Source organism: Mus caroli, chromosome 12, assembly GCF_900094665.2.
Source record: "Mus caroli chromosome 12, CAROLI_EIJ_v1.1, whole genome shotgun sequence".
NCBI lineage: Eukaryota > Metazoa > Chordata > Mammalia > Rodentia > Muridae > Mus > Mus caroli.
In genome coordinates this window covers 105,737,001-105,743,164 of record NC_034581.1, presented here as the reverse complement: position 1 = coordinate 105,743,164, position 6,164 = coordinate 105,737,001, and positions in this window count along the sequence as shown.

The window sequence follows — 6,164 nt, the reverse complement described above, 5'->3', positions numbered from 1 at the left end:
AAAAAAAAAAAAAAAAAAAAAAAAAAAAAAAAAAAAAAAAAAAAAAAAAATATCAATTGTTCCCTTCTAAAGCTAGTGGGTCATCCACTTGTACGCAAAAGGAGCATATTGTCTCCTTCTCCAGAGGGTCTTCTGGAAACTTTACCACCATGGACCTGTGTCTCCTTGTTTCTCATCATCTACCATGAAAGGAGCGGGAGTGGTCCCTGTTAGGCAGCCATGTTGGTGAGACTCTGTCAGTGCAGCTTCCGGCATTTCTTGGGAACACAATCTCACAGCCAACTCCCCGAACCTTCCCATCTTTCCCAGTGATTCCTGAGCCTTGGGTACAGGAGTTGTGTCGTAGACTTGTCAGTTGGCCTTGGTTCCATAATTCTGCAATTTGATTGGCTGTGGTTTTCTGTAATGATCTCCACCAATAGACATGTTAATGGGTGTGTGTGTGTGTGCATGGGGGCGTGTTTGGGAGCTCAAGAGAGATGGCTCAGTGGTTAAGAGCACTGACTGCTCTTCTGAAGATCCCGAGTTCAAATCCCAGCAACCACATGGTGGTTCACAACCATCTGCAGTGAGATCTCGTGCCCTCTTCTGGTGTCTCTGAAGACAGCCACAGTGTACTTACCTATAATAAATAAATAAAGACATTAAAAAAAAAAAGCCTCACTCCTAGACAAAGTCCTATGGGAACTATGGTTTGCTGACTGTAGGAGGGAGACATAGCCCTCACAGAGAAGAGCATACCACATATGCAAATATCACTATAAAGACTGAGCAGGCTGTATTTATGTATTTAGGAATGTGCTCATAGACACACACAACGCCACACATATATGTGCAAAAATAATTAAAAAGAGGCTATGAATTTGAAAAGGGGAGGGATGGGGGTTTGAGGGAAGACAGGAAAGGGTAAAATAATACAATTATCTCTAAAAATAATTTTTTTTAGTTAAAGAGAAGGAAAGGAGAGGAAGACAATTTGTAAGTTTTGTCTGGTATGACTATAAAGTTAGTGACTTAACCACCATTCACCTGAATCCCTGGAGTAAACATGGCCTTCACCCCCCTTCACATCCCCCCTTTCACACCCCCTTCACACACCCCTTCACCCCCTTCACATCCCCCTTTCACACCCCCTTCACACCCCCCTTTCACACCCCCTTCACACACCCCTTCACACACCCCTTCACACACCCCTTTCAAGTGTGTGATCTGTGAGCTCGATAAGCACTTAGTAAATAATTCAGTGCACAGACCCATAATCGAGAGAATTCTGAGTGCTTTTTCCTTAGCCTGGACACACCACAGCAACTGGAAACCAGAAACAGGAGTGGGCATGGGCCAGCACCCCAAGCAGGCAGCGCGAAGGGAACGAAGATTCCTCCTCAATTAGAGAAAGCTGAGCTTGGATAGCGGGCAGAAAGAGCTGCTGCCCAGACCCAGCGGGGCCGGGCCTCTAGCTGCCCACCCTGGCAGGCAGAGCCTCCTTTGCCTCCCGGTGTTACTGACAGCAGCTTCCTGGCCCTGGGCCCTTGGGAATTCACAGGAGCCTCCCAGTCCATCTTAGAGGAACAGGCTGGGAAAGCCCTCAACCCCCTTTGGAGGCTAGAACGATATTTTCTCTGCGGACTGACTTGCAGTGCTGAGAATGGAGCCTGAACTTCTCGTGTGCTGAGGCAAGCCTACTACCTACTGCCGAGCCCACGCACAGCCCCACATGCAGCCCCACAGCCAAGCGTTTCTGCCATATTCTTCCCCAGAGTCCAGTGTCCTCTGCAAGGCCCGAAGAACACACACACACACACACACACACACACACAATGGAGACACAGCGTGTGCTGGAGAAGGGACAGTATAGATGGAGCATTTGCAAAGTCATAGCTGTCAACCCCAGACAGTCTAGCTGTCTATGCCACCCCAGACCGCTACCTTAGCGGACACACATCATTCTTACCTGGGGAGAGCTCCAAGGTGGGGAGAGGACAAGTTTCCAGCAGCCATGAGTTCCAGAGAAGCAGTCAGAGCCTGTGAGCCGTGCCTGTTCCCAGCAAAGCTTTGCTTTAAGGAGCCTTCCTCCCAGCTCACACAGAGCAGCCTTGAATTTGGGGCATGCCCCACCTCAAACGCAATGCAAACCAGGGATCACTTTTTTCTCCTCTCTTTTGGGAACACGTCAAGAGGTCCAATCTTGCCTGCATGCTCAAGAAACCGTAGGGAAAGCTGAGTGGATCTCCCCTCCCCCAAGGCAGCCCACCCCCGGGTGCTTGCCCCTAGCTAGTCACAGGTCACAGGCCCAGGAGCAGGGTGGGCTGAGGAAGAGGCGTGGCCTGTGATGTCCCTGAGCGTCCCCACCTTTCCCATGCACCTTGCCCACGTGTACCAAGTGGGTGTCTGCTGTCTCCTCCCCTTCTCCACAGGGAGACATCAGCCCCTGGTTGGCCATCCCTTGGTTTAGGAATGGCTGCCTCCTCCCTGGTCCTTGATCCATGAAAGGATCCTTCCAGCCAAAAAAGGCCAAAGCCCCTCCCATCTCAGAGGCAAGCCCCGACTCTTCTTCCTCCTGGTGGAGGTGAGAGCTAACAAGAGTTCTCACCGTGCTAGTCTTGATGCAGGAGGTCCTCGGAAAGGGTCCTCGAAATGCCTGGGGGTCACAGCCACCTCCTGGGCCTTCTCCAGGATCTACGGTCTGCTGTACAAGCTTGAGTAGATTGTGCCTCAGAGCCAGGAATCTAACCCTGAGGAATCTAATAGGGGTGCAGGCTGGTACCGAGGGGATCTCTGGGTTCATTCCTTGCTGGGACTAAATAAATAAATAAATAAATAAATATCAAACATCCACAAAAGACCAAAGCCAAGGCCAAAGCCAAGCTGAGGAAAAAGTAATAGATTCATCCATTCAGAGTAGGTGAGGCCCACGGGCAGGCTTGGGCATTTTATAGGCTCTGAGTCCACCCTTTCCTCTTATTGGTCCTATTTAGACACATTCAGGCACTCGCGCGCGCGCGCGCGCACACACACACACACACACACACACACACACACTCCAAGCCACGGATAGTCAGGGTTAGAGCCAGGAAATCAGCTTTTGACCCTAACAGCAGCCTGCTCCTTGGGTATTTTATATGGCCCCTGGGTCCTCCCTTTCCTCCTGATGGTCCTGTTTAGACAGACAGACAGACAGACAGACAGACACACACACACACACACACACACACAGAGTAATGGGCAGGGTGGAACCAGGAAGTCAGCTTTTGAGACCAGCTGCAGCTCAGCACAGCCCCGCAGACCCAGGCCTCACTGGGGCCTCTGACAGCAGCAGCCAAGCCATGTGGTTTTAGCTGCAGCAACTTACCCATAGGGGTTCACAGGATCCCCTCCCATTTCTTTGGTAAATCAACTACAACCTCCTGGGGAGCACTGAGCAGTCCTCCACCGTGCCCTAGAGGGGCTTAGATAGGGGCAGCGTGGGCTGCTTCAGACATAGAAGGTCCTTCAGAGCTGTGATGGGAGTGGCAGAGCGTTAGGAGCACAGGGCTGGGGTGATGGTAGTATGGGGGTGGGGGTGGGGGTCGTAGTGGTGTGATGTGTGTGTGTGTGTCTGTGGTAGTGGTGCTGATGGTGGTGTATGGTGTATGGGGGAGGTGACCTACCCCTGACCGCACAAGGTAGGCTTGAGGATTGAGAAAGGAATGGCCGTAAACTGGCCACTTTGGCTGAGAAACGCTCAAATCACTGGGACACACTTGGCATAGTATATGACGAGCCATGGGCACAAGAGGGCCACAGAAAGTGCCACCGGCCTCTCATTCACCTGAGATCCCGGTGGGGCCAGCCTGCCATGGGAACAGCGGCTTCCCAGAAGCCTCTGAAGACAGACGGTCACCGCAGTGTTGTATTTTTCTGCCACTGTGATGCTGTCACTGGCCCATCCTGGGACACCCTCCGCCACTCCGTGCAGTTTGCCCTGCAGCGATGGCTGTAACAACTGTCAAAAGCCAAAAGCAAGATGGAGTCTGTCTGGGAGACAGAACCACCATAAAAACAAGAATAAGAATTATGGAGGGGGGCTGGAAAGATGGCTCAGTGGTTAAGAGCACTGACTGCTCTTCCGAAGGTACTGAGTTCAAATCCCAGCAACCACATGGTGGCTCACAACCATCCGTAATGAGATCTGACGCCCTCTTATGGTGTGTCTGAAGTCAGCTACAGTGAACTTACATATAATAAATAAATAACTCTTTAAGCCACGGAGCCAGCAGGGCCAGAGTGAGTGGGGCAGACTGGATCAACCACAACGGCTCACAACCATCAGCACAGCTACAGATATACTCGTATACATAAAATAAATAAATAAATAAATCTTTAAAAAAGAGTTATGGAGGAGGAGAGCCCACGCGTGTACAGTGTGCCTAGTAACAACATCAAGAACTTCAGAACACAGCCTCCCGCAAGGCCACTCCAGTCCACTTCTGCAACAATGTTTGCCCAGCCACCAACCAACGTCAGCTCCTGTCCCTGTGAAGTCTTCCAACCAGGGATTTTCTTTTTTAAATGCTGCTTTTAAAACCTTCCCTTTGCTTAAAGCTTTTGAATAGGCCTGTGAGCTCTGGCCTCCCTGCGGCTCTTCCAGGCCAACCACTGTTCTTTGGAAAACCTCTGTGGATATTACCTGATACATCTAGTGTGAGCCGTGAGATCTGAAGCCAGGCCACTTTCCGAGAGACTCGGTCACTAGATGCTAACTTTGAAAGACTCCGAAAGGAGCCCCTCGCTCAGGCCTCAGGACAATAGCGGACACCCAAGAACTCACGACAGACCAAGCTTGTTGCAAACCACATGAGGCTTTATTTGGGGAAAGCCAGAGCTCTGGGGACGACTCATATCCCATGCAGGGGTAGAGGAGTTGACCTCGAGGGGAAAGAGGTCCCGCTTTTTATAGGCCCTCCGGGGCGGGGGGGAAGGAGAAGGGGGAGAGTAGGGGATTTCCAGATCTAAACAATGTCTATTCTCAAGAAATGGGTATGGGAGGGGTACAAGGAAAGAGTCTAATGAAGGTGCAGCAATGGGCACACACCTGGTCAGAACATTGGCAGACACACAGGTTCAAGGAGTGGCCAGAGCATTGTGCACCTCTATTTTTCTAAATCAGTGAAGCTAGTTCTGCTAACACTGACATCTATCTTGCCAATTTCAGGGCTTCTGTGTCCTTTTACATTCTGCCAGGACCTTTCAACTTTACATTGGGGCCCAGCCATTCTCAGGCACACTCACTAAAACCACCATCAAACCATTCCCTTGTCAATGACAAACCTCACACCTCCTACTGTAGCGTTTCTAAGCAGCCTGTTACTGCCGTTCTGAGAAGTTTGCTACCAGGTTCTGGAAACTTCACAGATATTCTCGGGACTCTCGGGACGATTTCTGATAACTTTCAAGATGAATTCAGAAGGAACTGCAGCAATGGCTCAAGGTTCAAAACACTTGACCATCTTGCAGGGGACCAGGGTTCAGTTCCCAGGACCCACATCAGATAGGTCACAGCTACCTGTAATTCTAGTTCCAGAAGATCAAACACCCTCCTCTGGCTTCCACACACAGGCTACTCATATAAATGAACATACAGGCATTCACACATACACATAACATAGAAAATTGTTTGTTTGTTATTTTTCTTTTTAAAAAATCATAAAATTACAAATTTCAGGCTGGACATAGCAGCACACACTTTTAATTCTAAAACATGAAAAGCACACACAGGATGTGATCTTTATGTTTGAGGTTAACCTGGTCTACATAGCAATTTCCAGGCCAGTCAGGACTAAAGAGTGAGATTTTTGTCTCAGGAAAACAACAAGTGGTTGGTGCTGCAGAATCCACATAGCAAAAGCTGCACTGCACAGGCACCCTGGAAGAAAGGGCTGAACAGGTGCGACTTCCTGTCCTTACAGAGGACCTGTGTCTGGTCGCCAGCACCCACAGGATGGCTCATAACTGCCTATAACCCCAATGCCAAGGACTCCAACCTATGCCCTCTCGGACCTTCACAGTCACCCATAAACATATTTCACACACTTGCACAAACACACACATAATAAAAGCAAAATCTTAAGAAAGAAAGAAAGAAAGACAGACAGAGAGAGAGAGAGAGAGAGAGAGAGAGAGAGAGA